The following is a 27599-nucleotide window of genomic DNA, read 5'->3' on the forward strand; positions in this document are numbered from 1 at the left end:
TGCTTGGTATAAAATAGAGTATAAAAGACCTGGCTCTTAAAACACACCATTTTGTTCATTTTCATTAGAACTTAACAGACATCAGCAGGGACCCCATTAGAGACTGTTCACATATGTATTTATACTGACCCTAAGATATATATAGTAGGAGCCAACTTGGGCAGAATTCTAGGTATTCAGAAATGTAAAGTGAATTGCTATTTTAATTAATGCTTAAAAGTAAATTGCATTAAGAGAATATACAAGATGAGATCATCTGTCATAATAAGAAAAAAGTTTCCCGTATTTGCACAGTATGTGCAATCTAAATAAGTTCCTTCAGCAGATTTTAATTTTGTATTCGTTTGTACCACTCAATAAATTTTCACGTAGGTGTTACGATACCAAGTATGCATGTACTACTTACTGGGAAAATGTGAATGATTTTTTGATCTGCTGTTATTACAACCTGCCTCATGAAGTGACTCTGGAAATACTCTTAACATCTTGCCATCCCCAATTTCACAGCTCTGGTACCCTTAATAAATTCATGGCTGAGGGAGACCTGCAGAATCAGAAAACTACCTCAGAATGAGTCTGGCCTTGGTGAAAAGCTAAGTAGCCTAGGGAAGTTATTACTGAAAGTGGCTTCTCCCCAGCTGGGAAACATTTCAAATTTAAAGATTAAAGGCAGCTTCACCAACCCAAATCACATATGAGATTAGTGTATTAATGTCCTGTCAACAATTACTCTAAAATTCCACTTCATCTCTTCTTCAGGGAAAGAAGTAAGTTGGGACACTCTTTCTTAATTGGCACATTAGTTAAGTATCTCTTCATGAAAGCTATTCAAATGGCTTCTGTGAAGCAAAGATCAGTAAGACCAGGCCCCTCGCTTAACAAACCAAACCATGTCTCTGTTGAGAGCCACAGGAAAGCGGAACTGGGGATAAAGACAACATCTCAGGTGGGAATGTGAGGAGATGGGCTGAGTTGTTGTTTCTTATACTGTAGAGAAAGATGGGCGAGACTATGGACAAATAATAAGTAGAGATATATTTGCGTATACTCTCCTGGGCTTTTAAAATTAGCTTCATTGGTATGTGCTTATTTTTTAAAAAAGATTTATTTATTTGTTTTAGAGAGAGAGAGTGAGTGGGGTGGGGGGTAGGGGAGGGACAGGGAGAAAGGGAGAGAATCTCAAGCAGGCTCCACACCCAGGGCATAGTCCAACGTGGGGCTCAATCTCAAGACCCTGAGATCATGACCTGAGCTGAAATCGAGAGTCAGATCTTAACCGACTGAGTGAGCCACCCAGGCACCCCTTTTGATACATGCTTAAAAGCAGGAGTGCAATTCAAAATATTTACCAACTAATGCACTTTGGGTATCAACTCAAGTTCTCAGTCTAAGCAACTGATCCAGCTCTACCAATGAGAGCCAGCAGTGGGCGCCCTGCTCACTTGATACACAGTGTAGCAAGTGAAGGTTGTGCTGAGCAGAGGCCCCCGGAGGCAACACAGGCAGACTCCTGGAGGAGAAAACACCAAACACTTGAAGAAGATTTTAGTCTTTGCTGTGCAAGACCAACTCTGTTGCTACATCAGAAGATGCAAGCCAGATAAAAATAAAGTGACTCACAGCAGTTGAGACTCTGCCATGCTGTGATTTCTCCAGGCCCATCCAAAGGCTCCATGTCATCTCATGGTGGTAGATGTATTTCTAAAACACTGGTGTCTGAATTGTAACTAAAGTATTGGAATGTATAGAAAAGAGTTGTAGTGGCTTATATGAAAAGAATACAAAACTGGGGGGCACCTAGGTGGTTCAGTGAGTTAAGCATCCAGCTCTTAATTTTGGCTCAGTTCATGATCTCAGGGTTGTTAAGATCAAGCCCTGCTGGGTGTGGAGCCTGCTTAAGATCCTCTCCCTCTCCCTCCACCCCTCCCCGCCTCTAAAAAAAATACAAAATTGGGACAAGGAGAAAATGTTGAGTTATGCCTGTTGAAATATTCGCACATGGAACATGAGGTATCCTTCTGCCCAGATGTACCTGTACCAGCTGTACCACTGCCCAGATGTCTGTTCAAATCAAACAGCGTGATCGGGGAACTGCCTTTACACTCCCCCCCCCCCTCACACCCCCTTCTGCTGCACACACACACGAAACCTTTTCTCAAATACTATAACTCCCTAACTTCTCTCTAATCTAATTGTCTTTATTTTTTTCCATAATGTGTATCCTTATCTGAAATTGTATTGTTTCTTTTTTTCCTTCCCCACTAGATTGTCAGCTTCATGAGATCAGGGTTTTATTATTATTGCTTTTGTTGTTGATTACTGTATCCTCCATGCCTAGAACAGTGTTTGGCACATAGTACACTCTCAATACATACTACTGTGTTTATGAATAATTAATAACCATAATTATCATCCAGTAAGGAGTTCATCTGTTTCAGTAGTAGGCACTTAATATTTATATCTCATTTAATTTTTTTGTAGCCTGAATTGTCCTTACAAGTTTTTGGACAGAAATGGGGTGATATCAGCAATAGTAACGTAAATCCTGACACCTCCCCCAAACTGGTATTTCCACAGGGCGCCTCCCATTTGCTCACAAACTGGTCCTGATCTCAAATCATCTTGAAGCAAACTTTTCCAGTACTTTTGTTCCTCATGCCCCTTCTCCATCTGATTAACACCCACTGCCCCCTAAGCCATGGGACAATGCCTCCAACAACCACAGTTGTTCACCATGAACACACTCACCCTGGTGCCCCGCTTGCTTCTCTGAGTCAGCAGTCCTCAAGGTCCCAGAGGGGCTCTGTGGTCCATGCAGCGGGAGGCGAACACCCTTTCTCTCAAGTGGTGTCTCACTGTAACCTGAACTCCAAGTAGTACCTTTTGTAGATGTTTGGCTCCAATCCCTGTCTGCTGTGACCAAGATCAAACCAAGGGACTGGGAAGGTGACAAAGAGCATGACCCCTGCCCCCCCATCCAACTCATCTTTCTCTCTGACTGCTTAGGAGGCACCCCTGAAAATATCTTTTTTCCTACTTTTAAAAAAACCAAGCCACATCCATATGAGTCACTGATTTACCAGTTCCACAATCACAATATTCTGAATCCCACTCCGAGTTCTTTTCAAATACCTTAACACCCCATGATACCATGATCAGGTAGGCATTACCATTCCCATTTTACAGAAGTCAGCGTTTGTCCAGTTAGAGTAACTTGCTTAAAAAAAATCACAAGACTAGGAAGTGACAAAAGACAAAAATGGAACTCCATCTCAGAATTCTTCTTTAATCTTAGGTCTGTGCTCTGAAGGGCTAAAATAAACATTCTGAGCAGCATTACGGTCTACATGAAACATACCGATAGGGAAAGAAGGAAGCAAACTTAGTCGTAGAGGGCTGAGGAAGCAGGAGTGCAAGGTTCATAATAAACATGGGGTGAGCTGTAAGTATTGCAACTGATTGGAGGTAGATTCTGATTTCAGCTTCCATCCCAGCCCTTCCTCAGTCTGCTGGACAGTTAACACGGCCAAAGGACAGACCCCTCCCTGCAGTGCTTTGAAAGGGACCTGCCACCGGGACCCTCCTCCAACCCCTGCCCTGGTTAAAACATTGGGTCTCATTGTCCATCCCCAAAAAGCTCTTCCACCTCATTATGCTGAGGATCTGAGAATAAAGCCTGAATGATTCCCTAAGTTGTTGTTAACTCAGTTCTATAAATTGTGTGATCAGGTCCTTCGAAAGTGTAAAACTGATTAGTAATTAGTGAATAAAAGGGGCTAAAGTAAAATTTGTGAAGCTGTTAACCTAAGCAGGATAAATAGTTAGACTTCACATCCCAGAGAGGCAGTCCCTCTCAGTCCCTATAAAAGTGGAGAGGGCTCTGAGGTATTACATCTATTTATACAATGTACAGCTTTACTTTAGAGTCTAGCACAGTATTTGCAGTGGTTACACATGTTTTTAATTAATTTAGAAGCAACCTTTAATCATCTCCTCCATATTTCGGCCAGTAAAAGGTGGTCTCTGGGTTGTAATTATTTTGGTCTTGTAACTTTAAATTTCTCATATTATGGGTAGCTTAACAGTTTCCTTAGAAATTAAATTAGATGGAGAAAAAAAAAGTGTATAAAATAATAATCAAGCTTAACTCCAGCCCAGTTCTTCATAAGTCTCCCAAAATACCTTGCAAATGCTGTATTTCAGGCAAATTTAGAAAGCTACTTGTACCAGCATCAAGGGAAAATGCAAATTTGCATGCCTGAGGCAGAGACTGTGCCAGAATGCACGGGGGCTACAGAGAAATGTTAAGCATTAACAGATGCTAGATTGAGCACATTAGCATAGAGACTCTGCCTTGTGTGTGGAGAGAAGAGGGCAGAACTGGGACTGGGACTTTTCCTAGTTACTATTCAGCGACTGCATCCCCATGACCCTTCCTCTCCCCCTGGTAACCCCTCCCCTGACCTCTGACTCACATCCACCTGCTTTTTCCTCTCCCTCCTCTTACTGTCTGCTGGCCTCTCTCCACTCACAAAATATTACAAGGGCAGCTTAGCAGAGGGAGATGGTAAAGACATTCAAGTCCCCTTTCCTGCCTCAAACGCTGAGCAGAGCTCAGGACTGCCAAGCCAGTCCTGGGTATGGCTGAGCCTTAAAAATGGAAGATGCCGATGGAAATAAGAATCAATATCTGGGCAATATTTGTTTTCTTTTTTAGCCCTCTCTTTAAGGGATAGCCTTTCATTTTTGTTTCTAAACATGGTCAGTGAGAATTCAGTCTAAAGCTTTCTAATTCATCTGCCATGAAGTCATACGAAAATCTAACATTTTTAGAGGTGGGATCTGTGATAAAATGTAACTGTCCTATCAAATGCTATTCCTCCGAGTTTAAGATATCAAAGAAGATCCATGCCTCCTTTAGCAACTAACTGATAGACTCAAATTATGGCCTTGAGAACAATGAGAGGGCCAGGCACTGGGTGTTGGATACGTGATCTTATTTAGTCCATACAGCAAAGATAGCTTCTTTTATGGGGGAGGAAGCTAGAGTCTAAAAAGGTTAAATCATTTATTTAAGTCAGATAATCAGGTCCAGGACTAAGATTCGAACCTCGCCTGCCTAAACTCATTAGAGCTAAGCCATATCATCAAGAATCATCTGAAATTTCCTCTTCCCAACATCTCTGAATCACTTTCCTATTATCTTATTTACATCTAACACCCCAGAGTGAGCAGGTGCCCCATTCCTACAGACCTCTCTCCCCTTCCTCCTCTTTCATCTAAGGTTGTCCTTGTCTGTTCTGTTTGGATGACCTACATGTGAGAGATGGAAGGAGCCAGTAAGTGGCCTGCCCCAGATGAGGTGTCTCCTGAGACCAGTCTCTGACGTAGTTCCAGACCAGGATCCAGGGTTTCTATTGGAAGGCAAGTCCTTTCAGTTCCTTCATTTTAAACCAATCACCAAGCCAAAAAAAAAAAAAAGTGAATAAACACTTGCGATCAAGTGACCAGTGGGAAGAATGATCATCCAAACAGTTGGAGATGTACCTTTGTTGTCCAACAGCCATTTAACAGGAACAAGAAATAGGTGAGCCATGGGAATAGAGGAGAAAATAAGATCTGACTGATGACCTCTACACCAGAGACATGGAGTTGACTTTTAGGGGTTACAGTGGTGAAGGTAGATGGCTTCATGAAGACAAGGAACCCTAGAGCAGCTTCCCTATGTCTCCTCCAGCTTCTCCTCTCTGTAGCTCTTTCTACCAACGCCCAGGCAGTAGGAGCAACTATAGAGGATGCTGTAGCCCCAAGTCACAGAGATCCCATTGTATTTATACCCACTCCACCAGGTGTGACACAAGGAAAACAGGGTTCATGCCTGCTGTGGACCAAATGTGTCCCTTTCAAATTCCTATGTTGAAGCCCTAAACCCCAGTGTGATGGTATCTGGATGTAGGGCCTTTGGAGGGTAATTAAGTTTAGATGAGGTCATAAAGGTGGATCCCGCACAATGGGATAAGCATTCTTATAAGAAGAGACCAGAACTCCAACATGTGAGAATACAACAAGATGCCATCTTCAAACCAGCAAGAGGGTTCTCACCAGACACTGAATCTACCAGCACCTTGATCTTAGATTTCCCTGCCTCCAGAACTGTGAGAAAGAAATTTTGGTTGTTTCAGCTACCAAATCTGAGGTATTTTGTTATAGCAGCTGAGTGTCCTAGGATAATGCCCAAAGTCTTTGGTCAGGACCAGTTAGTTTCAAGCACAAATGCTGTGGATACCTAGAGACATACTAACCCAGAAATCCTGGTAGGATAGGGTTAATACAAAAAAACACTTTGTGCATGGAGAAGAAGACAGAGTTGGAGGGAGGCCCATTAGAAAGAAACTCTGAGTGAACTGAGTTCTTGGTATCCCTGGATTGTAACAGGAAAAAGTAATCCTAATACTGGGAGAGCAGAAAGCCTTGCAGTTGAGAACCATTCCTAGCCTGGGGCCCTACCCCCAACAGGCAGTGGGGGCATCAGACTGCAGGACCAGGCCACCAATGAATCTGCGAACACAGTAGTGGGCAGACTTTCCCGTGTTGTTTCTTCCCTGTGATAGGAACCAAAACTGGCACCTTAGACTGAGAAGCCCCAACGTCCATGGAGTTATAAAAGGAGCGAAGCCCTCACTGAAGGGAAGAAAACTATTTTACAGTTGCATTCTGCAGCTGGGGAGCCAGCATCGTTTACATTGGCTATCAAACCATGAATAAAGATTCATGTTGTGCTCCAGACTACGAAGCTCACCCACACCTACCCAGAACTATCTTCGAGTTTCCAGGCTAGGATTCTAGGGTCCCATCTGCAAATTTATTTTCATTTATGGCAGACAAAATATTACAGATACAGCAGGGCCTGCTTCAGAGGTGCCTTGATGATAAGTGTACTCTATTTCTTTCCCCCCAACTTCTGACAAGGCATTCACAGGCAGAGAGTCTGTCCTTTACTGACCATGATGTCTATTTTTTTTTTTCCCTTCCTTGAACTCAAGAGATTGAGCCCATCCTTTGTTTCCCACTGGATGAATTCCCTGAGAACTTCACCTGGGCTTCCCCAAAACTCACGTTGCCCACAGGCGACTTACATCAATACTGCAGCCGCATTCCAGGGCTATACACAGAGCATCTAACAGAACATAAGGCTGAACACACGCCATAGTTACACACTTTATGTAAAGCCCATAAAGATAAAGCAGTTTTACACTGGCTAGTAGTAAGTCACTTGATTTGTTAGCTCAGAACTCATACAAGGAAAGGTCTAGTACCAAGAGATCCCTGAGAACACATGCCTCCCTCTTGGAAATGGTCAAGTCCCACTTTCCAGAGGAAGCTCTGCAACTCAGTAATTGTATTTCTTTGAGCAATTTACCTTCACTGTTTTCTTCTGTAACATGGGAATAATAGAAAAATAAATAAATAAATAGGGAATCAGCATCAAAGTATTTTAATTTCTTTTTTTTTTCAAGTATTTTTAAATGTCACAACTTTTTTTTTTTTTTTTTTTTTAGGATTGTTCAGAAGAGCGAATGAAATGATACATATAAAGCACTGGTCACAGTATCCAGCATGTAATGAAGACTCAACCAATCCCACTGATGAAGACAGACTAAGGGGCCTACCCAAGACTTCACGACAGGTACCCAGGTGGGCAGAGAGAAAGGAGGGCCCGAGTGGCATGTTGTCTAGTCTCCTGGTGAGGCACAGGCCCTCGGCAATGTTGGCTCACAGGTGGGAAAGGTGCAAATAGGTGAGGATATGGAGGCAAACACCAGAGCAAAGACACCTGGCCTTTCAATTGCCTCCTCTCCCTCCCCTGAGAAGAATAAACACAGCACCTGAAACTATGGCAGTGACACAGGCAGAGGTCCCTTTATTTAAAAGCTAACAATAGGGAAAAGATCACTTTCTGAATTTTGCTTATTAGCCAAAATAAAAATAACCCAGCTATGCCACAGCTAAATTTGGATTTCTTTCTCTATCCCATCTCTCTCTCTCTCTCTCTTTCATTTACCCAATCTCTATCCATCCTTGAGCTCCACCTTCAAAATTCCATGCGAAATTGAACTTCTACTTTAAAATTGAATTTTGGGGACCCCTGCGTGGCTCAGTCGGTTAAGCCTCTGCCTTCGGCTCAGGTCATGATTCCAGGGTCCTGGGATCGAGTCCCACATCGGGCTCCTTGCTCAGCAAGGAGCCTGCTTCTCCCTCTGCCTGCCTCTGTCTGTCTCTCTCTCTGATAAATAAATAAAATCTTTAAAAAAAAAAAATTGAATTTTGCCATTGCTTGGAAAGACAAACAAAGCTGGTGTGAGCACTGGTCGACACAGGAGGGAAGGGCGTCCCTGGATAGGGGTTCTGGGACCTGCTCTGACTTGGTGCTCCTTGGCCAAGCCCCCGGCATGCTGCCTTTTTGTAGTTCCTTCACTTAAGATTCTATGTATGTGATTCTTCTATTATCACTCGTAGCGCTCAGATCAGTGCCCCATGTAAATAAATAACAGGCAATCAGGACGAGGGTGTGCTGCCACTGATAAGGTGCTTTTGTGCAAATCAGGGGAAAGCACCTGCTGAGGTTCATGCAGCCTCACGCCAGGGCCAGTGGATGAGCTTGCAGAGCATCAGCCGGATTTCAGCTCCCACCTGCTCTCTCCGCCCCAGGCACCTTTCGCAAAGCAAAAAAAAAAAAACGTATCCCCTTACATATCAGTCCTCCTGCTCAGTAAATATTTCTCGGTGTGATGCACCTCCTCACTTATCTTTTTTAACTGTTTATGTGGCAACGAGGCTGTGTAGGCTGACTTATAGCCAGCATTTCAATGAACTCTTGAGTGGAGTGGGGACAACGACTTCGTAATTTCCACTCCAAGCTCAGTTAAATACAGCAGCAATAGAGGGCAGATAACATAATGGTACAAGTTCATTTTTCTTGAAGATTTCCTAACATGCTTGTAGAAAGCTCTCTGTACTATCACACTGACTGCGCACAACAATCTATGAGGTACCTTTCAATTTACAAGTGAAAAAAACATTAAGGGAAAGAAGTTCGTCAACTTGAAGCTGTTGGAGCAAGGACCTGATCCCATGTTGGTCTGTTATTTCCCAAATTTCTAGATCAGAAGAGTATGAGATATTTCAGGCTTCCCGATGCACAGGTACAGCATTGAACACCACGAAATCATCTGGTGAGACTGTAGTTCTCTTTTCAGTCTTCTCTCCATCCTTCCGACTGTGACTCAGTATACTGCTGGCAGGCCTTTAACACACACCCTTGCTCATCTTCCTCTTTCAATCAAAAGAAAACAGGTCTCAGGCTCAGTACCTTCAACACCCAACAGTACCTAGATGAAATTTATACAATTTTAATCATAGTATCTTCTATTTATGGCAAATGATATTTGTTCTCCATTGTCCACCTATCATACCAAATTTCCATTTTAAGTAACATCAAGAAAGTTGTAAAAACAAAATATTAAGCAAATAACAATGGGGTACCGTCATTGGGAGAGAAATCCTTAGAGTGGTAGTCAGAGCTGCTCAAATATAGCAGAAATCAGGGAGGTGTTGAGCCAACAACTAAGGATTCAGAAACAGTGCTGAATATCACTAAGCTACTTGCATGGACTTTGGTGTCAAGAAGTACATGAGTTTGCATCTCAGTTTTGCTGATTACTGGCTGTGAGGTCTTAGAAAATCATCCAACCTCTCTAAGCCTCAGTTTTACCATCTAAAAAACAAAATATAACAATTCTTTTTTTTTTTTTTTTTGAGAGAGAGAGAGAGTAAGTGAGCACAAGTGGGGGGAGAGGCAGAGGGAAAGGGAGAAGCAGACTCTCTGCTGAGCAGGGAGCCCGATGTGGACTCCATCCCGGGATCCTGGGATCATAACCTGAGCTGAAGGCAGACACTTACCTGGCTGAGCCACCAAGGTGCCCCAAAATAAAACAATTCTTAATACCTACTTTAACTTATAAAGCATCAGTAACCCATACATAGAGATGTTCTAGGTGGGCTCAGAGTCTCACTAGAGTGGGTAGGTTCTGATTTACAATCATTTAGGGGTCAAGAATATCCCCTATTCTTATATTTTAACTCTCCCGAGGACATTATTTTGTCTTTAAGTTCAAAGTTGGGTTATGGGTATATTCATATTCTAGCTGGCAGGAAGGGGAAAGACAGGAAGTCCAGTATAAGCCTCAAATTCTGAAGGAACAACCATGGAGAGATGATTTAAGGAGAATCAAGTCCCTTCCCCTTGTTGGGAGGGGCTAAATCAGGAGTTAGGTGAGGAAGATACCCTGAGATCCTTGGCCAGAGGGTGGGCTACAGTGGTATAAATCTGGCATCTTCAAATGATGCCTTAAGACCATATTGTCCTGTGTTTCCCCTATAAGCAAGCAACCAAGGATGGAGTCTAGTAGTCACGGCCATGCCATAATGCAGGAAAGTTCCCCACGATCACACTTTTTCCTGCCACATATAACCAGAGGGAAAATGCCAGATAATTAAATATATCACTCTAGGCCTGAGGGTGGGAAATTAGACTAATAAGCATTCCATTCCACTTATTTTTTCTTTGTCCACCTAATGCAATTAAGAACTTCATTTCTTTTTAATAGTTTGGTATCTGTTTTTAAGTCCCATGAGTGTACTTTCTTCAAATTCAGGGATTGTTTTGGAATGTTTACTTAATTCTCATTGGACTAGAATATTGTCAAGCACCCTTGGCGTTTATGATGCACTTATTTTTTTTCCTAATATACCCTTTGCAGTACAACTTAATAGTAAGTCCATTAGGAAAAAATTACTTGCAGAAAACATTTTAGCAATTTCTTATGTGAAACGGTCAGGGTTTTTTGTTTGTTTTTGCTTCCATTGTCAATAAAACAAGTTGTAAGTAACTCTCTATGCAAATGTTTGTCTATGACTAATCATGAAATTATTTTACAAATTGAATGAATGTCAGTAATGATACTAGGGAGAGAGAGCAGCTACATAAATTGAATGAAATGTTAAACTGTTATCAAAATATTATGATGATAACTATCCGTACTTAGTCAAGTTGGCACATTAGTTACCTGGAAGAGTAAGGGAAGTTAGACATAATTGATCCCAATTATGTATGCTGTATGCTGGGCTCTGCTGCTGCATGGGGTGGTAAACTGGGCTCTGAGGCTGCTCAGGGTCACTGTTCAAGCTCCCTGGTTATCTGAGACCAGAGGTTATGCTCAACAGTTGGGGGCAGAGTTGTTGGCCTGGTTCCCTGCCCAAGCAGGACAAAGGATATGATCTTCAGCTGCTGGGCATCTGTGGCCATGCTTCCCAGTGGGGCAGGACTGAAGGTCATGCTGAACAGTTTATTGGACTGCAAGTTTGCTTCCCTGCTTGCCTAGGCCATAGGATGGGCTCCACACCTGGTATGGCCCACTGGCTGGAGATCCAAATCAGGCAGAACTGCTAACTGAGTCCCTAGCCAGACAGGGTCACCAGCTCAGGTCTATAGAGGGGCTGCTATCTGGGATCTCTGCCTGAGCACTGCTACAAACAGGAACATAGTTCACAAAGATCTAAGCACTGGTTGCTCTAAGCCCTGCCCCCCTTTTCCATCTCTATCTGGTCTCCATTGTTTGAGCTCTGCAGATTCCCCCAGTGATCCCATGAGGTAAAAACTTAATAAGCCTCCCAGGAAGCATTCCACAGTGATAGGGACACCTGATGACCACCTTGGGTTCTCTTTTTTACTCACTGGAGAAATTGTGGGCCCAGGGGGTACTTCTCATTTGGCACTGTGCTGGTCTGGGGGAAGAGTAATGCAGTCAAAGTGGAACCACTCCTGTTAGCCTTCTAATACAGTCTTTCTTGGTCTCTGTGGTCCAGGGGATGCTTCAGCTTCACCCTTGGGTTCTGGGATTTTCACAATACAGTCTTGGCTAGGGATAGTTGCTAGTTGGTCTTCTTATGATTGGGACTGAGTCATGAACAACCCATGTCATCCTCTTGATGATGTCAACCCACTCAAATTTTATTTATTTTTAAATATTAAAATATACATTAAAGAAGTTCAATGAACTCCAAGGAGGAGGAACTTAAAGAGATCCACACCTAGACAAATCAAAATCAAACTGTCAAAAAACGAGAATCTTACAAGTAACAAGAGAGAAGTGACTCATCATATACAAGGAAGCCTCACTAAGATTAACAGCTAATTTGTCATCAGAAACCATGGAGGCAAAAGGCAGTGGGATGACCTATTCAAAGTGCTGAAAGAGACACATTGTCAATCAATAATTCTGTATCCAGCAAAATTATTCTTTAAAATGAAGAAGAAATTAAGGCACTCCTAGATAAAAACAGAGATAATTTTTCACTAGCAGATCAGCCCTATGAAAATATTAAAGAAAGTCCTTCAGGCTGAGTGAGAAGATACCAGATAGTGAATCCACATGAAAAAATAAAGAGCATTGATAAAAGGAACTTACGGGTAAATGTGAGACAGCATAAATGCATATTTTTGTTGGCTCCTCTTTTTTCCCTCTACATGATTTAAAAGATAACTGCATAGGACAATAATTGTATATTTGTGTTGGTAGGCATACCATGTATAAAGGTGTAATATGTACTGGTAATAACAGTAATAACACGAAGGGAGCGGAAGGTTGGAGCTATACAGGAGCCAAGTTTTTGTGCGCTAGAAAATTAAGTTGTTATAAATCTGAACTAGGTTATTGAAACTAACAATTTCAATTATAATCATCAGGGAAGGATTGAGAAAATACTTCAAAAAATATAGTAAAAGAAATGACAAAGGAATTAAAATGGCACACTAAATATCTATTTCGTACAGAAGAAATCAGTAATAGAGCAAAAGGGGTGGGGAAGAGGCATAAGACATAGAAAACAAATGAATTAGAATTTGACAGATATGGGTTATATCTCACCTCTGCACCAGCTAGAAATTTCTTTGGGAAAACTTCCTTACTCTGTGTTCCTCAGTTCCTTGTGTCCTATATATAGCATAAGAACAATAACATCTACCTTGCCAGCTTGCTGTGAGAAATAAGGAAGGTGAAATATACAAAACATTGAATTTGACATTTGGTAGACTCTCAATAATTAGTCACAATAATCATCATAATAGATGCCACATAAATTCTGAGAGGTCTTAACTTTTGAAAAGTAAAATTTATATTCAAATATATTTTTACAAACACTGGATGTGTAAGACTGTTGAATCACAGACCTGTACCTCTGAAACAAATAATACATTACATGTTAAAAAAAAAAAAAAAAAAGAAGATAGTAGGAAGGGTAAAATGAAGAGGGGGAAATCAGAGGGGGAGACGAACCATGAGAGACTATGGACTCTGAGAAACAAACTGAGGGTTGTGGAGAGGAGGGAGGTGGGGGGATGGGTTAGCCTCGTGATGGGTATTCAAGAGGGCATGTACTGAATGGAGCACTGGGTGTTATACGCAAACAATGACTCATGGAACACTACATCAAAAACTAATGATGTAATGTATGGTGATTAACGTAACATAATAAAATTTTTTAAAAAACAGTGGATGCAGTATATAGAATATACACAGAAAAAATCTTTGCATTTTAACTATCAAAATATTAATTTAATCTTGGAAGATTTTATTTTAATAAAACAGCATAAAAGATTATGCAAAGAAACATTATCCATATTTCTAAAGTGCTAATTTATTAGAAATTCACTTTTGTTAGATAAGAATGTATTGAAACTAAATTCAAAGATGTTTTCCACATGAATTCAATATTTTTAGCAAACAAGCATGGTCTGCTTAAAACTATTTTGAGGATAACACTGTGGTGAAAAACAATACCAAAAGAATCACTTTGCTATTTAAAAGCATATGAAACCAAACAACTGTTTTTGGGACTTGATCTTACTGGTTTACATGCTAAAAAGAAGTACTTCTCATGGTTCTTTCACGTGAGATAAAGTTAGTGAAAAATCTGGCGAAGCAAGGATGAGCATAAGTTGACATATTTGAACAGTTTTGCTGGCATATGTCAGAATCTTTAAAAAAATTGTTGGGGAGGCTGGATCTTCTGGGAATTAAAGACACCCATGAAACAAGACAAGAGTACTAGATTCGGTATCAGGGAACAGGGGCCACATCCCAGGCCCTGAACACTCTCAAACCAGAAGATCTGAGCAAGTTAGCTCCTCTATTTCTCAATTTCTCCTTTTCTAAAATGAGAGTTTTATTTGGTGGACTACATGATCATTCTCCATCCTAATACTGTATGGTTCTGCATAATATTTCCTCTTCTGGAAGAAAAATGCCAAGGCTGAATATAGGCATTTTCTCTTTAAGTATTATTAATAATGTAGCCATGAATTCCAGAGTTTGGATCAATCTTTCCTTAACGGGTGATTGGCAATTATATGGTACTTCTCTCTCCAGCTCATTTTTCTTCTTTGCTATTGTGGTTCTTTCTGTCATTTAAAAAAAAAAAATGCCACAAGAATTCATGCTATAAGACTCTTATATACCTAAAACCAGAGGGATATTAGAAACATATAGCAACCAGTATAGCACAGGCATGAAACAATCAACAACTCAGGACACTGACCATATAGACACATAGGAGTCCTGCATAAAACTAGGCGCAAAACTTGACCTATTTGGATGAGCTTGACAAATATTTGTGTTCTTTGATCTATATGTACATGTACATATATACATGTATTAAAGTGGGATCATATTCATTTCAAAATGCATTTAGTTTACAAATTATCTTTAAGATGTTGGAAGAGATGAATAAAGGAATAATATTCACTACCACTGAACAGAAAGGCATTCACTAGAAAAGGAGATAGATGAAACAAAAAGAAATAAGTATGGAAAAAAATTAGAAAATTTGGGAATGAAAAAATCATCATTGAAAAACATTTAAATATTTATTAGGATATACTCTAAACTGGAAACAAAAAGTGAATTAGTGAATTGGAAGGTGTTCATAAGAATTTTACCTATAATACATCAACAAGAGATGAATCAATTAAAAATATGAGAGGGCCACCTGGGTGGCTCAGTCGGATAAGTGTCTGACTTCTGCTCAGGTCATGATCCTAGAGTCCTGGGACAGAGCTCAGCACGTTGGGCTCCCTGCTCAGCAGGGAGTCTGCTTCTTCCTCTTTCTCTGCCCCTCTCCCCCACTCATGCTCTCTCTCTCTCTCTCTCTCTCTCAAATGAATAAATAAAATCTTTTTTAAAAATAAATAATAAATGAATAAAAATAATAAAAATTAAAATATGAGAGGAGTTAGGAGTCAGGAGGGATAGGCAAGAGGCTCTAACCTAAACCTAATGGTGGATATAGAAGAGAATGGAGAGAGTAGGGAAAAAAAAAACCCAATGTTTTAAAAGTCAAAAACAAGAAGTCTCACATGTAAAAGGAGACATGAGTTCCCAAATCAAAAGTACAATAGGATTATAAAGCAAGAAAAATCAAAATAAAGGACAAATAAAATATATATCTATGCTTAAATTTTTCTTACCAACACTACAGAACATCAAGGGAACAGGGGTGAAGGAAAGCAGGAATCTTAAAAGGTGCCAGAGGGGAAAGTGAGATTAATTTAAAAAACATGACATGCAGATTGACAACGGACTTCTCATCAGCAACAATAGATGCCAGAAGGCAAAGGAGAAGTATCTTCAATAGGCTGAGGAAAAAAATAACTCTCAATCTTGAATTTTATATCTAACCTAATAGTATTCAACAGCAAGAGCAAAATAAGGACATATGCAGACATGCAAAGAGAATTTACCTGCCAAGAACCTTTATTAAAGGAAATAATGAAAGGCAAGGACTATTAAAAAAAAAAAAAAAAAGGAAATGACCCATAATGAGGAATAAAATCAATCCAGGGAACACTGAATTAGTAAAATAGCCCAGTGAATTTCATTTTTGAAATCTTACTTTTTGTGTTAAAAAGAAAAACTAAAGTTCTAGAAAAATAATCACATGCAGCCAGTGTTAAATGAGCTATTCAAGTGCCCTGGTAGATATACAAAAATGTAAGATTATGATTTAGTATGCATTTTTAAAATGTAAAGATATTCACCAAAAGTATGGAAATGCAATCTATGACTTCCAAGCCATAAAAGGGTAGGCAAAATACATAAAATTATTTATAATCCAACATAAAACAATAAAGGAAATAAAAAAGAAGAGAAGGGATGGGCAACAGAAAACTGAAAGGAAGACGGTAGAAAATGCCCTGATGGAAACATTTTTCTCCTAAAGTCAGTATTGATCCTTAAAAATCAGATATTCTGTAGAAAACACTAACCAGACACCTATCTTTTTTTGTTTTAAAGGGTTAAAAAAATGTGACTAGTGCAGTTCAATTAAAAAGTTCTCAATTTCATATTTCTAAAATGAAACTAAGACAAAGTAAAAAGCCTATTTGTTTAAGTAACAAATTATAATGATAGGATATGAAATGCTTAAAATATTGTTTCCTGAACATCAGTTAATATGGTTATTAGCAAACAATCGCTTTATATCCAGTGACATGGTCTCCCTCAGAGCCAGGAACTCTGAGTCACATTGTGGACATTGGTCCACTTATCAAAATGTCCCCAGGTGATTCTGGAGTTCTATTCATTGCATCTGGAATAGAACACATGAGTTTTCTCACATGTTGATTTGTTGAAAATGTTGGTATTGGACTGGATATAAACACAATTTTTTCATATGTAAACATCAGCCAGAAAGCATAGTACTAAAAAATACTAATGGTCTAAGAAGGCATTGTTTAAGGAAATCATTCTAGAAAAACATTAATGGGAAAAACGTTCTGTGGGGTATAATTAAAACAAATTATAATAATTAAACATACCAATTAAAAGACAGAGACCATCAGAATGGATAAATAAAGCAAAATCAAGTTATATACTGCAGAAAAAAGACACACCTAAACAGCCACACAGATGCTTGAAAGTAACAAGATAGAAAAGACATATGTATTAGATAGGCTTCTGCCATGAGTAACAGAAAAGCCAAAATGATAATGATTAATGAAGTTTGAAGTGTCCCTCCCATATTTGGAGCCTAGAGGCCAATTTTTAGGGCTGGCAAGGAAGCTTCACTCCATGGAATCTCAACAACCCAGACTCCTTCCTCTTCACAACTCCACCATCCCTAGGCTGGAGCCCTCGATGTTATGGTTCAATACAATATGAACTACATTCTAGGTGGCAGGACTGAGTTAGGGATGAAGAAATAAAAGCAATGTGCCAGCCATTTTAAAGAAAGCTCCTCATGCTTTACTGATTCATTTCACCTCAAACAGCCCCACGAGATGAAAACTACTGCTATCATCATGGTACAAAAGGGGCAACTGAGGCAGAGAGATGAAGTGAGTTACCCATGTCACATGGCTAGTAAGTGGTGCAAGCAGAACTGGGGGGTCTGTTCTTAAACATCACACAACATTGATAAATAGCTTCACTTCTGTAGACCTGTATTCTCCCATCTGTAACATCAAAAAGATGGCCTAGATCAGGGGTCACAGACTGATGTCAAGTGGGCCAGATAAGATCTACAAGTGAGTTTTGTCCGATCACGTTACGTTTTTATTGTTGTTGTTGGTTTTCGTTTTTGGTCTTTTGTTTCTTGGGGTTTTTTGGTTTTGTTTTTGTTTTTTTGCAAATAGAATACCTTTAGGTAGGATATGTGCCACCCAGTCATCCAAAGCCCTACCACCTCCCTTTGTTTTCTCTTATATTAGCTTTTCACCTCATTTCCCTTCTGGCATAACAAGACATTTAAGCTGGGAACCCCAAAATAAGATGGTTATCCTCTTAGCTCTGCAATGCTCCAGTCAAGGGAGAAAAGAGTTTTCTGAGTGATGTTCACCAAAACTATCCACAGAGTACACTTGATTCAAGAGCACATCATTAAAATAACTCAAAGAATAACCAGAAACTTCATTAAAGTGAAACAGAATAAACAAGGGGTAGGCATTCTGAGTATCCTTTGCCAAATTTATGTATACTAAATATATATGGCAACTTCCAAACACCAGAGATTAATGCAACACAGTTCTAATATGAGTTTTCAATCCATACTCATCACAATATAGAAGACCCCAGGATAGAACCATTTAATAAATAGTCCAACTAGTTGGGGGTTCTTTTTTCAAATTTTTATTGACTTTATTTTTAAAAACAGTTTTAGGTTCACAGCAAAATTTAGGGGAAAGTACAAAGATTTCCAATATACCCTCTGCCCCCACACATGTAAAGATTCCCCATTATCAACATTCCCCACGAGAGTGGTACTTTTGTGACAACTGATGAACATCCATTGACATCATTATCACCCCAAGCCCATACTTCACATTATGGTTCACTCTTGAGTCCACTTAGTTCTCTATCCAGCTCCTACCTCATTACCTCGATTTCATGTCATTGACCTAAGCCATCTGAATCTGCTTCCTAATTAAGGTTCTGCTGGACCAGTTGGTTACCTGTGTCAAGACCAGTAGGCCAATTGAGAAGAATTCTCAGTATCTCTATCTGCAATCACTTGCGGTTAAGTGGGGCTTTAAAATCCAAACCCTCTGCTTCATCTACCAGGTCATGGCTCATGTGTTCATTGTTTTGACCCTGGCTGCTTGGTTCTTTCCTGGTGGCTATTGCACTCCATTTCGGGGGCTGTTTGGGTGTCAGTTCAGTGTATGTGTGTTGTGGTTTAGCTCTCAAGGGTGACCAAAGGAAAAAGGAGCAAGGGAGTGAGAACATCTTTCTAGAGACAAATGTTAAGTCTACACTGGCAATGTGGGAAGTGAACGTGAAAGAATGCTGCTGGAAAAGAACAAATCAGGAACACACACTCTGGGAAGGAGTAGGTTACATGTTACTTTTCAAAAATATTCAAGTCTTTGTTTTCTGTGTCTTGGAAATTAGGTCATGGGTGAGAGCGTTGGAAGCTAAGCTCCCACAAGAAAAAATTATTCGAATTGATGCTACACTTGCTCTCAGTAGGAATGTTGCAGTTGATTAATCCATGAATCAATAAAATGCTAAGAGGGATGCAAATCACACTGGAAACAAATCAATTAGTAAACTTCAGATGGTCTAAAAATTGAACCATGATAAGGAAGCAGGTTGTCACTTCTCATTAAGCCTTTTCACAATTGAAAAAAAAACTGCCTCTGTTTTTGGAGACAAGAATGTGCTGCTAGAATTCAATGCTTCATCAAGAGATGGGGACATGAAAGAAAGCAGCCAAAAAGAGAATAGAAATGAAAAGAAATATATGTTTTCTCTTGTTTAATCTTTCCTGAGTGGAGTCATATAATGATGGATGGTTCAATTTATTTAGCACGCTCCAAACAGCAGAAGGCAGGTTGATTTCCATGGATGTTTGCATATTTAGAAATCTTTGGCCCATTATTTAAATAACACAACCTCAACTATTTATTTCTTATAAGAAAATGTGGCTTCTGAGTTGTGTCATATGATATGAAAGAGAAAATAAACAGAAGGAATTATAGCATGTTCTAAAACTTTTTGTGACAAAAACTTCTATGTATAAGGTACATGTGTAATCAAAGCACATGTATCTGAATAATAGTTAAAAATATGAATAAATGAGTCCCATCCATCCCCAATCTGTTCTTTAAGGCACTGTCTTGGGCCACCTGGTCCTTCCCCATTCAAACTAGATTGATGTATCCCTTGCCACAGGGTAGATTATAACAGCTCAACACAGATCACAAGGGAGTCATTTCTGTGATGTTTGAATAATCTAAAGTCCCTTGAAATTTATGGCAGAGGCATTAGTTTGAAAGAAAAGATGTTTTGAGAATCAAAGTGAAGCCCTGAAGGATTCATGACATAAAGTATATGTCATAAAAAATGCAGCTGGGAGAATAAATGAAGGCCAGGATAACCTTGTCCTCTGAATTCTATAAACCAGTGGTGAAGGAGCTGCCAAGGGAAAGAAGAAAGGTACTTCAGTGTGTCCCTAATGAGGATCTTGTGTCCCACCCCTCACCTGATTTCCAGAAGCAGTTGAAGAGTTTCTCAAAAGTGTATGTAAATTGCAGCTCTGCTCTGTGATTCCAATTACATGTAATAGGCACTAGGAGTGTCAGATTCCTTAAATCCTCATTTTTATGAGGATGCAGGTTTAGAGAACTGAAAGCAAAGCTTTGGAATCTATACCTTGGGTTTCAGGTGAAGAAAAGATACCTTTGCTCCCCATGACTGGGGAACAGTCCAATGAAAATGACTACAAAACACAGTTGGGCAGATACACCGAAAGCAATCTGATGGAGTCCTCCTGCTTTCCAACGTGGCACAGGAAGAAACAGAACTTTCCCTCAGCTGGTCAAGAGTGATGATGGCCTTGACTGCTGAAGGCCTTGACTGCTGAAGGCCCTGACTCGTAGGGGTCCTGACGGGTGAGACAGTAAGGGGACTGAAGTCATCCACAGGGACCAACAAGCATAAGCTGCTCAGGGCATCACCTATGAACGTGGGTTGTGGGTTCTCTTTCTCAGGGCATAAAAGGTGCCCACAAAGAAAGCTTCAGTAATCATCTCATTCCCTTGGGTCACAAATGGGGTGAGAGCAAGAGTGGAATATAGCAGGCAAGAGGATTTCCTTTTCCCTTGCTTCCAGGCACGTAAGCTTGTAACATTCATTCAGGACATCTCCAATCTCCAGAAAGTATAGACAACAAACAAGCAATTCAAGGTACTTATTAGTTTGATGGAAAAAAAAATGCCTTTATACGTATAGTCAATTCTTATTATTCATGGTGATTATGATCTATAAAGTTGCCATGAACGCTAAAGTAGCGAATACCAAACTATTACTTCTTGGCAAAATAAGGTTAAGTTCCTATAAGCCTCTGGTCATGACACGTTCATCAATCAATTAACATAAAAACTTGTTTTATGTGTGTGTCTGTTTAAAGACATTATTTACTATGTATTGTTAGTTCAATAATCACGGCCAACAGCACTGTCACTCATGCCTGAATAAAGCTCATCTAATACAAGTATTTTCTCCAAAAGGCACATTGTAGTCTCCATGCACGTAGGAACACCACACAGGCTTTCAGCACTATGCTTGGGGGCCATTTTAAACAACAAAATCACCAACAAAAAAGGCAAAATAATCCAAAAAAAAAAAAAAAAGCACTAAGTAGACCATGTAAAGGACACTTGTTTTCACTATGAGAGCTGAAACACGAAAGCAGAGTGTCACATCTCAGCTGTGAATGCATGTAGCAGGCAACTCAAATTTTTCATCATTCTACACCTATCCGGAATGACTGAAAGTGTTGGGTTGTAGGTTACAAACACATTTCAGTGAGAAGACAAGTTTGCAAGCAGAGAATCTGCAAATAATGAGGATTGACTGCATCTGAGACTCATGAATGGTAAGATGTTAGCAGGTGCAGGGGCGCCTGGGTGGCTCAGTCGTTAAGCATCTGCCTTCGGCTCGGGTCATGATCCCAGGGTCCTGGAATCGAGCCCCACGTCAGGCTCCCTGCTCAGCGGGAAGCCTGCTTCTCCCTCTGCCACTCCCCCTGCTTGTGTTCCCTCTCTCTCTCTCTGTCAGATAAATAAATAAAATCTTTAAAAAAAAAAAAAAAAGATGTTAGCGGGTACAAACCAGGGAGGCAATTTTTGCTTCATTAATGAGAGTGCACTGTTGAAAGCTTTTTTCATTCCTGTTTGTATTCAGATTTAGGAAAGCTCCAAATGCTTGCAGGAATCCACACATTGTCTCTCAGGGCATACTGCAGATGGTTCCCAGGAAACCAACTCTGAAGTGGTGATTTGCAGCAGGTTTGCAGGGAAGTGGTCCTGGGGTCAACCCCAGTAGGGAAATGAGGGCAATGGGTTTGGGTAGAAGGGGGCATTGAACTGAAATGAAGTCACAGTGACTCACAGGGGTGGGGGGAGGGTTGAGACCCTCAGAGTTGCCCCCACATTGAGGCAGAGGAGCTGGGCTTTCGTAACTCCCCCTATGGCAAATCACTCGATGCAGGCTGTCCCTCCGAAGGAGCTGTGACTTTGGGTGTGATGGCACTCTTCAGCAGATGGCAAGTCCCGAAAAAGACCAAGCTGTATGAAGTCACTATCAACATTCCCAGCAGTCGGGGGGATGAGTGCCTGTGTCATGGAAAGAGAATATGGGCAGTGCACCCCAGAGCACCCACTAAACTGTGCGAAGCACAAGAGGGCATTTCCAATGTTGTATTTGCGGACAGTCTCAATGATGTTTTAAAAAGGGATAGAACTACACCTGTAGTGGCAGAATGATGGCCCCAAATATGTCCCCTCCCTATGCTCAGAATTTGAGACTATGTTACTTTACATGGCAAAAGAAACTTTGCAGACAGGATCATAGTTTAGGACCTTGAGACAAAGTGGTTATCTTGAATTATGCAGGTATGTCCAATGCGTCCACATGAATCCTTAAAAGCAAAGAAATTTTACAGGCTGCAGAGATGCAGAGATAGAACAATATGAGAAGCACTCCATCTGTTACTGCTAACATTGAGGATGGAAGAAGGGGGCCATGAGCCAAGGAATGTGGGCAGCTTCTAGAAGCTAGAAAAGCCAAAAAAAAAAAATGGATTCTCATCCAGAGCCTCTAGAAAGGAACTCAGTCCTGAATCTTAGCCTAGTAAGATGTATGTTGGACTTTTTGACCTATGGAACTGTAAGATTATATACGTGCATTGTTTAAGCCACCAGGTCTGTGGTAATTTGTTACAGCAACAATACACAATGAATCATGGATCAACCACATCAAAAACTAATGATGTATTGTATGGTGACTAACATAACATAATAAAATTAAAGTAAATTTTAAAAAAATAAAAATGAACTCATTACCCATCAATATAGTGACTGTGGCTCCACATGCTGAGAGAGAAGGGAGCACCTGAGTGATCCAAGCTGCTGACTGAATCCGATGGGATTTCCCAGTCAGCTGTGGAAGCCATCATGGGGCCTTCAACTCCCGTTGGGCACTTTCCAGGGGATCTCTTCTTCTTTTCACTATTTTATCTCAGGGTATGCCTCTGGAGCCATTTATTTTCTTTATCTTTTCACTCCCTAAATTGCTCATTACTGATCCCCACAATTGCACAACTATTATCAATTAATCCTCGGACAACAAAACTCTGTGTGATTCACAATCAGGCAGCTTGGCCCAGTCTAACAGCTGTGACTTCACGAAGGCAGGAAAGCCAAAACATCTTTTCCCTCACTCTTCATGTCGTTAGTCTTCCCTGAGAGGGAATGTTTCCCAAAGTCCACGGCTAAAATACAAAGGCACAATTCCATTACTTGCCCAGGAACATGCCTACCTCCTCTGTGTCCGACCTTGTACCGGATGAAGGGGGGGAAATGGTGAACAAGAAAGACACAGTCTTTCCCTCAGAGAACTTGCAGTTTAGTGAGGAGTGTAGACAAGAGTTAATTTTAATACAATGTGTATGTTCTTTGATAGAGAAATACAAGCTTCTCTACGACTAGGTTGAAGGAATAGTGTTAGATGATCAGGGAAGGCTTCTCTGGGGAATTAACACTAAAACTGAGACCCGAACAATGTATACAAATTAGCTAGACAGATGGAGTAAGAGCAAAGCATGCTCCAGGCCAACAGAACGTGGCTAAGTATACAGGAACAGTAAAAATTGCCACTATTTACTGAATGTTTGCCGTACGTGAGGCCCTATACTAAAGTGCTCTACATACATGATTTCATTCCATCCTCACAACAACCTAGTGAGGTACATGGTATTATTAATCCTGTTTTCCAGATGGAGAAACTAAGGAACATTGAGTTTATAAATCTTGTCCAAAACAATATAGGTAGTAAGTACTTGAGCATAAACTTGAACCTAAATAGTCTGGCCCTAGAATTCCTAGAATTCCCCAGAATCCTGCACTGTCTCTTGCTCAGTCCCAGGCAAGAGATCCAGTGGCTCATCTCAGGAACTGAAGGAAGTTCCACATGCTTGGAATTGAAGTGATAGGGGCAGGGAATTAGATTCAGGAGTGGCAGGAAATGAAGTAGAAGTTAATATTCATGACCAGAGCATAATAATATATATATATCCAGTACTCAAGATTTCATCAGTGTATGATAAGGATTTGGAAGCTGTGGGATTCAGTGAAAAGGGCATAGTTTTAGTATCAAACAGACTTGAGTTCCAATTCTCCCACTTCGACTTCAGAGCTAAGCAATTTAAGTTCTTTAAACTCCCTGTCCATTGTCCCCTATGCTCCCATCTATGACTTGGAGATTATAATAGATACATCAAAGTGTTATTGTAAGGATTGCATCGTGTAAAGTACCTAAGTGTCTGGCATATAGTGAGTAGATACTTAAATGTTCAGGTCTCCCCTCTTCCCCTTGGAAGAAGCAGAGCAAACTGAATATTTATGTATGGTTCAACCAACAAAGAGCAAGAACTTGAACAAAACTGAATACTGACCCACAAATTTTAAAATATTGCCCTCGATTTGAGTCCAAACCTCATATTACATTGAGCCAAAATATAAACACTAAGGACAGTGTGGTATGGAGGAAGGCCACTGGAGTAGAAATCAGAGATGTGAGTTTTAGTGTTCTCTCCACAAGTAACTGCAGTGCCCCCTTCTCTGAGCCTTAGCATCCTCAGCTGAAATAAGAGCAGGTTGAACTTGGTGGCCTTTGTGTACCACTCAGCCTGAGCTTCGAGCTCCCCCAGTGCCTTGAACATCTGAGCAGAAACAGGGCTAGAAAATCAAATTGATCTCTGAATTAGGCCAAGATTCTCAGGTTAAACAAGCAAACAAACAAAGATATATAGAGATAAGTAGATCTACATATAGATCTTAAATATCTTAAACAAAAAAAGAGATATATAACAAATATAATCTTCTTGGGAGATGCAGAGAGGCTGTGTAGGAAGGTGATAAAATGTAGGAGCTCTGATGTAAGACAGACATACATCCTAATCTGCTCTCTATTGTTTGCTGAATCTGTCACCCAAAGTAAATCATTGCCTCTTTAAATTTGTCTCTTCAGGGCACCTGGTGGCTCAGTTGGTTAAGCGACTGCCTTCGGCTCAGGTCATGATCCTGGAGTCCCTGGATGGAGTCCTGCATCGGGCTCCCTGCTCTGCAGGGAGCCTGCTTCTGCCTCTGACCCTCCCCCCTCTCATGTGCTCTCTCTCTCTCATTCTCTCTGTCTCAAATAAATAAATAAATAAAAATCTTAAAAAAAAATGTATAAATTTGTCTCTTCAGTCTATACAATGGAAATGATAACCTTCTTTCATTGAGTTGTATTCAAATTAAAAGGTGTTTACAACTTCCAGTTCACTTTTCATCCTTCATGAGAAAAGTAAAAATCTATTTAGCACATTCCTCCAAGAAAAGTTAAATACCCCTTCCGTTCTGCTCCCACCACGTGGGGGTGTGCACAGGGCCTCAACACAACATTTCTTGAGCCAGCTGCCTCCTATGTGAGGGCCGCCCTCTCTCTGGAGCTCCTCGAGGACAGAGACTGTCTTCTTCGCCTTTATGTCTAACGAGTCTTCAGAATGGTGCCCAGCACGTGGTAATGTTTCAATGAATGTTGCTTATCCAAATAAAGAAAGAAACAAAAATTAAAATAACAAAACAGCAAGTTTTGTCCCTACTAGATGGCGAAGATTTTTAAGAGCTAGACAATGTGAGCAGGCGCACATGAGCTGAAGTAACCTTTCTTGAAATCAGCTTAGTAATATGTCTCAAGGGTCTTTAATCCTCTGTACCCTTTGACCCAGTAATTCCACTCTGAGGGCTCCATCCAATGGAGACAGTAGGCTATTTGCCAGGTAAAAAAGCAATGCATTGGAAAAGGAAACCAGGGAAATACACCAAAATATTAATAGAAGTTATTTCTGAATAGAGGGATGAAAGGTGATTTTAATTCTTATTTTATACTTCTCTGTATTTTCCAAAATTTTTCCATCATGTAAAACTTTTATTGCAGGATTATATGGTACTGTTATAGTTATAGGAGAGATTTTTGCAAGTTTAAATATGTAATCCTAAATATATTAAAAAGATGTTAATGTCCCTCAAGAACGTAAACCTCTTTTATTTACCCCAATGCCCAGTGGAGCATCTTGCATGTTGTAGATACCCTACAAATTCACAAACACATATATATGATTTTACATGAGTGTATCTACTTGGGTCCTTAATTAATCTTTCCTCACTCTCTAAATTGAGAAGTGTCACTTGTATTTTCCTTCTGGTCATTTAATTTCCAGAGACATGCAAGAGTCAGCAGATTTATTTTTTCTCCAAAACAGGCTAATGCTCCAGTTAACTGCTGTCCAGATAGTTTTTATTAAAAAGTAGCACAGTTTTTAAATAAAATCTTAAAAAAAAAAAAAAAAAGGGCGCCTGGGTGGCTCAGTCATTAAGCGTCTGCCTTCGGCTAAGGTCATGATCCCGGGTCCTGGGATTGAGCCCCACATCAGGCTCCCTGCTAAGCAGGAAGCCTGCTTCTCCCTCTCCCACTCCCCCTGCTTGTGTTTCCTCTCTTGCTGTCTCTCTCTGTGTCAAACAAATAAATAAAATCTTTAAAAAAAAAAAAAAAAGTAGCACAGTTCTCCCTGCGAGATTTCAATATCACATGCCAGGAGGAACTGAAATGCTAACTAGGTTATAAGGATTTGTTGGAGTGTCTGATCATTGCTGTGTTATTGCTAAGCTAGACACAAATGAAGTTCTTAAAGAAAAAATCATTATTGTGGCTCTTCTGTCTTACTGAGTTCTTTGAGGCCAAAATATCTGGCTAGGGTTCTTTTCTTTGTTCAAAAGGCCAGTATTTATTTGGCCAAAATTTTACTGGGTAAAGATTTCAGCCTTTCAATAGAATTAGCCAACATTGCATCCTTTTAAACAGTCATGCTGTAAAACTTTTCCCCTGTCACCTCGAGTCCTCCTCCTGGAGTTTATTACATCAAATATCTAGCTTCTTGTATTTCCATAAGATTTCCACTATATTCTTATCCCCCTCAGGCCCCAACACGATAAACTGTCCCCTTCCACAATAAAGATCTTCCTGCTCTATTATTCTTTTGAGCTGTGATTCAGCTTTTCTCATTTGCTGAGATATTGATGTCTTAAACAGGTAGTTCACACTCGGCTGAAAAAATGTAACACACTCTCCCCCCACCTCCCAGCTTACTCTGACTTCTGATTTCTACTCTTGCTATGCTACTGAAATTATTTTCTTGAAAATTCCTATCGATTCTTGCTACCAAAGCAGTGGCTCCTTCCCATTCTTCAACTTCCTCACCCTCTGTTTTATGCTATTTGTTCTATCTTATTAAAAATCACCTCTTTTCACTTAGATGTTTGGGAGGGTAGGATGTTAATGACCGAGGAAGTGGGATTTTACCCTTGTCCCCAAACTCTCTATTACTAGCAAGCAATAGTTTGAAAGTGCCTTTAATTTTATAAAATGTTCACCTAAGTTACA

Source organism: Mirounga angustirostris, unplaced genomic scaffold (assembly GCF_029215605.1).
Source record: "Mirounga angustirostris isolate CCGP_5_RB_7025 unplaced genomic scaffold, mMirAng1.0.hap1 SCAF_2, whole genome shotgun sequence".
NCBI lineage: Eukaryota > Metazoa > Chordata > Mammalia > Carnivora > Phocidae > Mirounga > Mirounga angustirostris.